This window comes from Triticum dicoccoides, chromosome 7B, assembly GCF_002162155.2.
Source record: "Triticum dicoccoides isolate Atlit2015 ecotype Zavitan chromosome 7B, WEW_v2.0, whole genome shotgun sequence".
Taxonomy (NCBI): domain Eukaryota; kingdom Viridiplantae; phylum Streptophyta; class Magnoliopsida; order Poales; family Poaceae; genus Triticum; species Triticum dicoccoides.
This window is the reverse complement of record NC_041393.1, coordinates 15849722-15860927: the sequence shown is the minus strand read 5'-3', so window position 1 is coordinate 15860927 and position 11206 is coordinate 15849722.

Below are 11206 nucleotides of genomic sequence, written 5' to 3'. Positions count from 1 at the left end.
TTATCTCTTAAACCGTGCGTCCAAATCTTGAACCGCTTTCGCCGTTGGATTCCCCGCGTCGAGATCTTCAAAACTAGATCTCATGTTGATAGGTTTTGACGAACTTTTTTTTCTCGAAAAACCCAGACGAAAAAAACCGAAGAAAAAACCGAACCAAGAACACGGGTTTTTTCCCTTTCCGAAAGAGGCACGCCCGTGCCTCTGACGAAATCACAACCGTGCCTCTCGCGGAAGCAAAACCATGCCTCTCGCGAAAGGAAAAAAATAGAAAACGCGTTTTTTCCCTTTTCAAAAGAGGCACGCCCGTGCCTCTCGTGGAAGCAAAACCGTGCCTCTCGCGAAAGAAAAAAAAACAGAAAACGCGTTCTTTCCCTTTCCGAAAGAGGCACGCCCGTGTCTCTCGCGAAAGCACAATCACGCCTCTCGCGGAAGCAAAACCGTGCCTCTTGCGAAAGAAAAAAAAACAAAAACGTGTTTTTTTCCGTTTCCAAGGAGGCACAGCCGTGACTCTCGCTAAAGCACAACCGTGCCTCTCGCGAAAGAAAGAAAAAACAGAAAACATGTTTTTTTTGTTTCCAAGAGGCACGGCCGTGCCTCTCGCGAAAGCACAACCGTGCATCTCGCGAAAACAAAACCGTGACTCTCGCGAAAAAATGTGTTTTTTGCGCAAAAAAGTTATTTTTTCGAAATTTTTTTTGGTCCAGAAGTTAGGGAAGACCGGTGAAAAACCAAAACGCCAAAAAACCCCAAAAAACGTTTAAAAAGCCGGAAATGCGTGTGGAAAAATAAGAAAAACAAAATCCGGAGGGAGCGCCCAAAGCACGACACGTGGCGAATAGCTGAGAGCACGCCAAGTGACGCTGATCGTTGCAAGGCTCCCGAAGAAGCGCTCATTAATTAGTTGCTCCCACTTTGGTTTCTATTAATAGAAATCGGAGGGGACAAGCCCTTCTTTTATCAAAAAAAAAAGAGTGCTGGGCTACAGTATTTTCTTAAACGTGCGGATCTCAGTTGCCACGGCCCACAAGCCCACCTAGTGACTGGAGCTGAGCACGCCGACGGAATTTCCTATTGGACGCTTGTTGCGTCAAAGTGTCCCCGTTTCGCACAGACCTGGCAAATCGAGCGATGTCATGGGCTGGCCCATTTAACGTGTTTGCAGCGTTTTTGGTTTTGGGAACATTCTAGAGTTTTTAGACGGGTTTTTCCGGGTTTTGGAATCTTCTAGAAGGTTCCTGAACCGGCATTTTCTTTTTCAGTTTATTTTTCGTTTTTCTTTTTTCTATTTCTTTTCTTTTTCGTTTTTTCTGTTTCTTTTTTTCCCTGTTTCCCTTTTTTTCAAGTTTATTTTTATTTTTCAATTTTTTGGAAATATCAAATATTATTCATATTTTTAAAAATGTCCCTGGTTTTCAAAATTTGTTCATAAATTCGAAAAATGTTCGTGGTTTCAATTTTTTTTCCGAATTTCAATAAATGTTCCTGTTTTTCAAATTTTGTTCACAAAATTAAAAAATGTTCCTGTTTTTGAAAAATTGTTCATAAATTCAAAAAATGTTCGTTGTTTCAAAAATTTTGTTCTGAATTTAAAAAAAATGTTGCTGTTTAATAATTTTGTTCACAAATTCAAAAAAATGATCAGGAATTTCAAAAAATGTTCGTGGTTTTAAAAATATTTTCGGAATTTCAAAAAAGATTTTCGTTTTGAAGATTTGTTCACCAATTCGGAAAAATGTTCATGTTTAAAATAATGTTCGTGGTTTTATCATTTTGTTTGCAATTTCAATAAGTGTTCACATGTTTCAAATTTTGTTCGCATTTCCAAAAACTCATACAATACAAATTTTGTTTGTATTAAAAATGTTCTGTTTTAACTTTTTTGTTCCGAACGTAAAAAATGTTCATGCTTTCCATTTTTGTTCAGAACTTAAAATATTTTCGTGATCTCTGGAAATATTCGGAAATTTGAAGAAAGGTTCACATTTTTTCGTAATTTTTTTGTTTTTTCAGAATGGTTAAATTTTTTTAAAAAATGTTCGCGTTTTAGAAAACTGTTCAGGATTTCCAAGATTTGTTCGTGTTTAATTTTTAAAGTGGGATATCAGAAAATCTTCACTTCTAAAAAAAGGAATATAGTGAAATCACGGTATTTCAAAACTGCTCGCAATTTTTGAGAAATGTTTTCCAAATCTCAAGGCTTTCTGTGTGGTCTTATAATATTTTGCACCCCTTATTGGCAGCTGTTGTTGTCTGGTGTAGTGGCGAAGGGCTCGCTGTCTGTTGCATGAGGTCCTGGGTACAAATCCCGTAAGTATTGTTTTTTTATGCCCCCTTTTTATGTCGCGCGTCACGAATCAGATTGGGCCGGCCCAGTAGCGCGTCTCCCCTGTGCGTCTAGCTGCTGTATGACGCAAAACGCGTCATATAGGTTGTCCCCACGCCGACGGCCTCTCAGCCGAATAGTCACCTTGAACTTGAAATACTCTGCCTTGGCGCCCGAACATAACCGCCTCAACCAACAGCTATCGCTTCTCATCTTCTCCGCCTCGCCGGGGCGCCAAGAAACCAAGAACTCATCCTCCCCCCGCCCCCCTCTCCACCGCGCACAGACCCCGCCCCCCCTCTCCATCGTCGGCGGCCGATGGAGCAGTTCCATCACGGCCACCACGTGCGGCTGCGCAGCCGCGTGCACGGCATGTACCTGCACGCCGACGGCGACGGCCGTGGCGTCTCCCTCGGCCACCGCCGGGATTCGGTGAACGTGGCGTGGGCGGTGCACGTGTACAACGTCCAGGCGCATTACGTACTCCTCCAGAGCGCCGCCTACGGCCGCTACCTCGCCGCCACGGTCATGCCGGCGCCCCGCGGCCAGCGCGGGCTCCGCGTCGTTCAGCGCAACCACTACCATCCGGAGGTGGGACAGATGGCCTGGCAAGCCTACAGGTCCGGATTCGAGGACGACGTCCTGCTCCGCGACGCCGCCGGCGGCCGCTGCCTCCGCGCCAACGGGAAGTACCTCCCCTGGAACAATGGCGTCAGCGTCGATGGCATCGACAACTTCAGCACGATGATGCACTGGGTCGTGGAGCACATCCCTGCCGGGGAGAACATTCCTCGCCTCCCACGACCGACCGGGGTGAGTCCGCCATGCCCGCTTCTTGATACTTCTTCTCCAATTAGTTTTGGCTGGGAGCGATTCTTGGCATCTTGCAAGATTTGTGCTTCCGATTCTTGATGGCATTTTGTGACTGTGCAGCTCCCCCTCCCTGAAAGCCTGATCAGACGGTTGCCGTCGCGGGTGATCCTGTGCGCGCGGGCTGCCGCCGACGGGACCCGCTTCGGCCACGCCCCGTTCGTGTTCTGGGGGAGGTCCGTATTCCGCCTGAGGAGCGAGCTGGCCAGGCGGCTGGCTGCCGTCGTGGACGTCCCCAACCTCGTCATGTGCTTCCCCACACGTGATGGCCGGCTGTTTCCACTCCTCGTCGACCTCCTGCCCAGCAGCGGCCCGCTCTTCCACATCGTCGTCGTCACGGCCGGGACGCCTGGTGAGATCGAGGCCCCCAACTCCCTACTCTTCTCCTCGTATTTGCAGTTGAGTCAGTGCTAATCTGCTTGTGCTTGGAAAACAGTGTTGAAAACTACTGTCCTAGTCTGAAGAACAGTTTACTGAAACTTTCTCTAAATCACTTTCAGTTAGGACATGGAAATAGTCTGAACTATTATAGGATTATAGACATCAGTAAGAGTTGCTGCATATATCAGTCTCTGCACAGATGCTAGAAGGTTTTCCTGAACCTAGTTGTTTGTTGGGGGCAAATCATTTCATAAGTCAAAAAATCCACACTGAACCTTGATATATTCAGTTTAATGCTCTATGCCGCTAGTGGACCTCAAAACCCAAACCAGTTCAGTTTAACAGAGAATACACTATTTAACCCATATCAGTGCTAATCTGCTTGTGCTAATCTGCTTGTGCTTGGAAAACAGTGTTCGAGACTACTAGTCTGAAGAGCAGTTTACGGAAACTCTCGATAATTCATTTTCAGTTAGGACATGGAAATAGTCAGAAGGTTTTTGATGCTAGAAGGTTTTCCTGAACCTAAATGTCTTTTCCTGAGGGAAAATCTTTTCATAAGTCAAAAAGTTCGGATGAACCTAGAAGGTTTTGATGCTACTGTGCTTTGATTTTTTTTTTTGACGAAAAGGGGTTTCCCCTCACCCCAACTTTTTATAAAAGCCAAGGCAAACAACCAGGCACGGACTGTTAAACAGCGCTCGACGACAGAGAGTACCTGCCGCAGATAGAAAGGGTTTTAGGACTACCCTATTACAAGCTCAGGCTATTCAGACACAAGCAGTAGCGATTACATTTCCAGCAACTCCAAACTTAAGAAAGAGCCTAAGATCTCCACGCAATTCTAAGCAATTCCCCTCTTCGGTGGTCCAAAAGCCTTAAGCACCGGAGAAGTAGCGCACCCTGAGCTTCTGAGCATAACATTTTCCAGTTCTTGATCATCGCCCCCAACAGGTCCAAGACACATCTCATACCTCGCCATCTTCGCCCCTGGAAAACAAAATCATTCCGAAGACGCCATAAGCTCCACAAGGCAGCAGCAGAAACAATATTCAAAGCTTCATAGTGTTTCCTTCTCTTCCAGAAGGAAGTTAATTGATCAAAGGAATTAGGAACATCAATAGAAAAGATCTCAGCAACTAAGGTCCAGACAAATTTAGCAACAATACAATCAAAAAACAAATGCTGGATAGATTCAGGTTCACAGCAAAAGACACAGGACATGTCTTCAACATGCCTGCGCTTGGCTAGATTGTCTCTGGCCAGGCTCTTGTTGTAATAAACTAGCCAGAGAAAGACATGTATGTTTGGTGGCACTTTGATCTTTCATATGTCATCTTTAATGACAGAGGGAATCCCACCAAAGTTGATCAACTTGTAAAAGGATTTTACAGAGTATGTGTTAGAAGAATCTAACATCCAAAGAGGCTGATCTGGAACATCAGACAAGCAAACAGTTTTAACAATCTCAGTTAGTTCCTCCCATCTAGCTAATGTATCATCTGAAACACACCTCCTAAATGTTAACCGCAGCTCACCATCTACCCAGACCTGGGCCAGGGGTAGACTCCTGCTGTTGGCAGATGCTGTAAAGATCCCAAAATGCAGTTTTCAAAGAACAATCTCCTACCCAGATATCATGCCAGAAGGCAATGCTAGTTCCATCTCCAGGAACCCATCTATAGAAGTTCTTAGCAGCTGCAAGAGCCCAGGATAAACTTTTCATAAATGGAGAACCAAGAACCACCCTAGTATTAAAAAAATTAGGGCAGGTGGTATTATATTTATATTTTAGCACTTTCTTCCATTCACTGTTTTTCCCATCATAAAATATTTTTCCCCATGATGCCAATAGAGCCATATTAAATTCTCTAAGATTGGGTACCCCCAAGCCACCAAACTCCTTTTTCCTAGAGATCAGACCCCAATTAGCAAGATGGTATTTATGAGAATCTCCCATGTTACCCCAAAAGAAGTGAGACATTTGAAAAGTAATCATGTCAATTGCCCATTTGGGAAATTTCATAATAGACATAAGATAAGCAGAAATACTAGCAATGCATGTGGTAAGCAAAATCAGTTTCCCTCTATAAGATAGAAATCTCCCCAACCAACCTGAAATGTTCTTAATAATCCTATCGATAATGGGTTGTATGTCCTCCCTCCTCAACTTCTTAAAGTGGAGGGGGACACCTAAATATTTGAAGGGGAAATCCCCCATCTGGCAGCAAAAAACTTGGGCAAATTCATTAGACAGCTGTTCAGAGATATTAATAACATGCAAATCACTCTTATGGAAGTTAATTTTCAACCCAGACAGATGTTCAAAACATGAAAGAATCCATTTCAAATTTTTTGCATACTCCAGTGAATTCTCTAAAAATAGGATGGTGTCATCAGCATATTGGAGGCTGACCACACCACCAGGAAAGGCCTGTGGCAGAAGCCCACGAATTAAACCAATATTTGTAGCTTTTTGCAACATTTTTGAAAACACATCAGCCACCAAATTAAAAAGAAGGGGTGAATGGGGGTCACCCTGTTTCAAACCCTTCCCCCCAGAAAACTGGGGACCATTAGCATCATTGATCCTAACTTGGAAGGTGCTTTGATGAATGGTGGAGATCACCCAGTCCACCCATTTATTACCAAATCCTCTAGATAGAAGCATCTCTTTTAAGAAATCCCAGCTCACTCTATCATATGCTTTCTCATAATCTAACTTAAGGACCAAACCAGCAGTCCCAGATCTATGGACTTCATGAATGACCTCATGAGCCATAACCACACTCTCCAAGATAAACCTCCCTTTGATAAACGCAGTCTGATTAGAGGAAATTAGTCTGTCACATAAGGGGGAGGCCCTAGTGGTCATAGCTTTAGAGAAAATTTTAACAGCACAGTTGCTAAGGCTAATGGGCCTGAAATTCTTCATGTCCTTAGCCATAGGGATTTTGGGGATAAGGGTAATAATGGCATGGTTGAGTTTATATATATCAAGGGTACCTCTTTCAAAATCTCTCACCATCCACATGAAATCTTTCTTAATCAAATCCCAATTTTTTTGGTAAAATAGAAATGACAGGCCATCAGGGCCAGGTGCACCTGATAATGACAATGATTGGATCAGGTGGATAGATTGTTGGCCCAGACCCGACGTCAAGTACTTTCTGCAATGGCAACAAGTGACGAACGATGAGCTGTGATCTCGCTTGTTGGCGCAGGTCCCTCCGACTCGACAAGTTCTTTCCGCCGAGACCATCGAGCTTCGTTCCGATCGATTAATTTCCGACAGAACACGCGTGTTGTAGAGTCGCTGGCTTCCGGCAAGTTGCAAATACGCTCGTAAGCTAGCTGACCAAAACGATCCGCGGAATACTCTACGCGGAACAGTAGACACGAGTTTATGGCAACAAGTTACACGTGGAGTACAAGCATACTTAAAGGGGGTTCGTCTATGTCACATCTAGATGTGAGATATTATCTCATATCTAACTCCCTCTCACATCTAGTTCCCTCATCCTTAATTTTTTTTAAAGTCCCCATGGATTTATTTTGTCCCTAAGGATGAGGAAGTTAGATGTGAGATAATATCTCACATCTAGATGTGAAATAGCAAATCCGATTTAAAGGAGTATGATTAGGTGACTGATATTGTAGGTCGTCGTTAATTCCAACAGTGCGTGACGTTCTCTTGTTTTTCCGTTCCAACCAACCAGAAAATGGACCACTTTTTTTGTCTTTTTCTCAATCTAATAATAATTATAATATGGAAAAAGGAAATGAATGGCATGCACGCACGTGCACGTAAGAGCATCTCCAACACTGGCTGTAAAAAACGCGCGCATGCGGTAAAAGTGGGTTTTAGCGCATGTGGGACGGTTTTGCGCGCTACAGCGGGCGCGAGAAACTCAGGCGCACGGGAAAAGATCGCACGCGGCGTCCGACGTGCTTTCTAAATCCAGCGCCACCATGCCACCGGGGAGCTTCGGGCTACCGCAGTGTCCGCACGCGCCCTTCCACCGCCTTCTCCGCCGAGATCTGGTCCGGTGAGATGCGCCTTGACCTCGGCACTTTCGACAGTGCCCACGAGGCCGCCCGTGCATACGACGCGGCGGCGTGGCGCCTCTGGCGGCCTCGTAGGGAGATGAATTTCCCTGAGGTGGCGACGCGGGAGCAGGCACAGGAGCTCGTGCCTCCCCCGCGGCTTTCATCGACGAGGACCGTCATGACAACCGGAGGCGGGAGCGCCGCCTCAACATCGCTGAGATGGACGAGGAGGCCATGGCGCTGTGCCGCCAACGCTTCCCACAGGACGTCGTTAGCGAGCGCGAATTCTACGCGCAAAGGAGGGCGGAGAGGGCGAAGAGGAGGATGGAGCGAGCCGCCTATCGTGAGGACAGGCGTACGCGGAAGGCGGCCGCACTCTTCAACATCGAGCTAGGAGACGCATCAACCTGGAATCAAAACAATGATCGGTATATTGACACCTTCATTACAATGTCGGAGGAGGAGGAGGGCATCACCTAGTTGGAGTCGGAGGAGGAGGACGACGAGTAGTTGAACTATGCTATGAACTATCTATGTTATCTATGTTGAACTATCTATGTATAATTTTTTCTCTATCTATCGTTGTATCTATGTATCTTGTTTTTTGCGTACATATGTGTATCGTACGCTGTAGTTTAACGCGTCTATTGAAGCGGCGTGTACACACAATTTTTTGCAACGAGCGCTCCCCGACAGGCTAGAGGTGGCTATTTCGACGCTGTAATCTGCTTTTAGCGTGCCACGCGGTTGCGCGTCTGTTGATGATGCTCTAAGAGTAGGTCTTCTTCCTCCTAGGCCCGTACGTAGGTCGTTTGTCTTCCTTTCTTCTCCCTCGAGCAGTCAAGCTCCCACCCAATTTTTATTAATTTCATGACTCGCCCGACCTTGCTCGCCGCTGGCGGGAGACGTCCACGCTAGGACCCTAGCTTCTTGCCCAATCCCGGTTGCGTCCAGGCTAATTTGCCGCGCGCTGTCGGTCCGTCGCCATTATTTATTTTTGACGTACATGCTCCGCTGGTGTTCCATCGATTCATTTGCACGCTTCGATTTCCTCGCTTTCTTTTCACCTCAAACTAGTCACAGTAGAAAGTGACATACGCTAGTAACATATACATATTCCTAGACTATGTTATTATCTTCATAGTGGGTAGTAACATAGGTGCGGTGTCATGCAGAGCTACATTTATTAGGTTATAGACTGCATTGAAACATGTGATGTTACAGTAATTAGCTAAGTTATTAAAACTACCTCTCTATTCATTAACTCATTGCCACATAGACAAATTTGCTGAGTTGGACTTGAAGTTACTACTGAAATTACTCCCATTGTGGCTAGTCTCATGGCTCCTCCTGCCCGCCTTCAATTCGATTCAACCTAACCTAGCTTCTCTCGCCCAGCCCGCCTACTATCCAGCCGCCGACCATGTACGGGCCGGGAGGTGCAAGATCCATATGCAATGAGAGATTCGCCGGCGACAACTGATCGAGAGGTAAGGAGCAAAACCACACCTCACAAGGAGAGCGTCGCCTCTCGCCGGCCGTTGCCCAAGTCCCAAGTCATAAGTCACACTCGCATCCAGCACGCGGATGAATGGCGTTTCTAGTATAAACAGAGAGTTTATTATGTTGACAGGCATGGCAGAGAGGAGGAGGTCGCGGTGCCACAGATCGTGAGGTGGCGCAAGTCAGACCGTCCTTGGCTGGATGATGGGAATCCCTTGTCTACATTTACATCAAGGGAGGAGAATTAAGGCTGCCTGTAATGGGAGTATCATAGGTAGTATCATGCATGCCAACTAAGCAATTTTGACGAAGTGGCATAGAATTAAATGAAGAAAGAGAGGCTTGAGTATCATATTATGATACCGTATCATATTAAATGATGTGCTACTTTGTGTCATGCATGGCAATAAATATAGTCATCTATGATACCAACATATGATACTATGCATTAGAGACGTAGTATCATAGACTAGTATCATATGCATGATACTAGTATATGATACTCCCCATTACAAGCAGCCTAAGTGGCACTGGTTTCTCACGCGAAAGGTAAACTATGTTCATCGGTTGGTGTGCTTTTGCGGTGAGCTGGACTCTATTTACTGGCCCAATACCTAGCACGGGAAAGACAATTGATAGATAGATAAATGAAGATCTATGCGATAATTCGCTTCTCTCCTAGTACTACAAGGTTGTTCATTTCTTCTTCTGCTCATCAGCCAGCCAGTGTCGAACAATTTATAAATTTTAGACTTGTGTTATGGTTTGGACATAACTTGCCTGATGCAATTAATTGGACCAATTTCCCCAATACCTATTGATGTAGTGTAATTTAATTCCATCTGATTTGATCGCAAAAGCACACACACCATCAGATTTGATACGTCCACTCGCTGGCGATGTTCACGAGCCAGCTACAAAATATTATTCAGCTTGAAATATAGGCACCAACTGCAAGCAGATACAGCCCATGATTCCAGAGTACCCATTTCAGAGATTCATGCACACAATGTGTAACTGGAAATTTGCGGCAAAAGCTATTCAAACCTTTTTGCTCAAGATTAATTTCATTATATTTCATTGCTTGTTGGGGACAACCCATACATAAAACAAGGATACTTTAACTTCTTTTGACACTAGTTTAGCTACTTCTTGAGACCCAACACTTGGGCAACACCACCAGCGAGCCGGCCAAGACATTTTGTTTTATGCATGTGCGCACGGATATTGTCTTTGGAGGCCGAGCTCCATGGAGCTCGGTTTTGAAAATTTTGAATTTTGTTGAATTTTATATTTTCTACATTTCAAAAAATTCTGAAATAAAACACACATATACATGAAGGCATAACACACATGTGTGTAGATTTTCAGGGCAAAATAAGTTGAAATGAGGGCTGTGCAAAAAAGACAAATCTGGGTTTTTTAACACATGATACTATTCATCCTCCCAGGTCATGAATTTGTCTTTTTTGTACAGGTCACATTTCAACGTTTTTCATTCTAAATTTTTACACACATAGACATAACATGCTTGTTTACTTGCACAATTTTTTCAGATTTTTTTTGAAACTGAAAAGTTTGAATTTTGATTTGTTTTCAAAAAAAAAGGCCTCCATGGCTCCCGGGAGCCAAACGCCCGCTCTCCATGTACGCACAAGAATATCAACAACTAGCACGTCACCAAGAAACAACCAGACAACAAACATCGCACACACTAATATGTCCAGCCGTTCAGCTGATGATGAAGTGGTTGATAGTGGTGATCATATAGATATTAGGATGTCGATAGTGGTGGTCATTGGATAAACCAAATTCCCTATCTTTGTCGATGTTAGCTTGACAGCTCCATGGTACTACTCCCTGTTTAGGCACTACTGTGATCAACGTAAAATTCCTATGTTTGTTGATGGATATTAAGATTGTTGTGGTTGCCTCGTACATATATATACTCACTTTCTGAGGCTAGCCCTGAAGGGATTGCCGCTGGCGACAGTCCTTTATTTAATTTGTTTACGCGGCTATATATTACCACTGAACAGTATGTGTGTTTGTGAAAATTATAAAGTATACTATTATTTT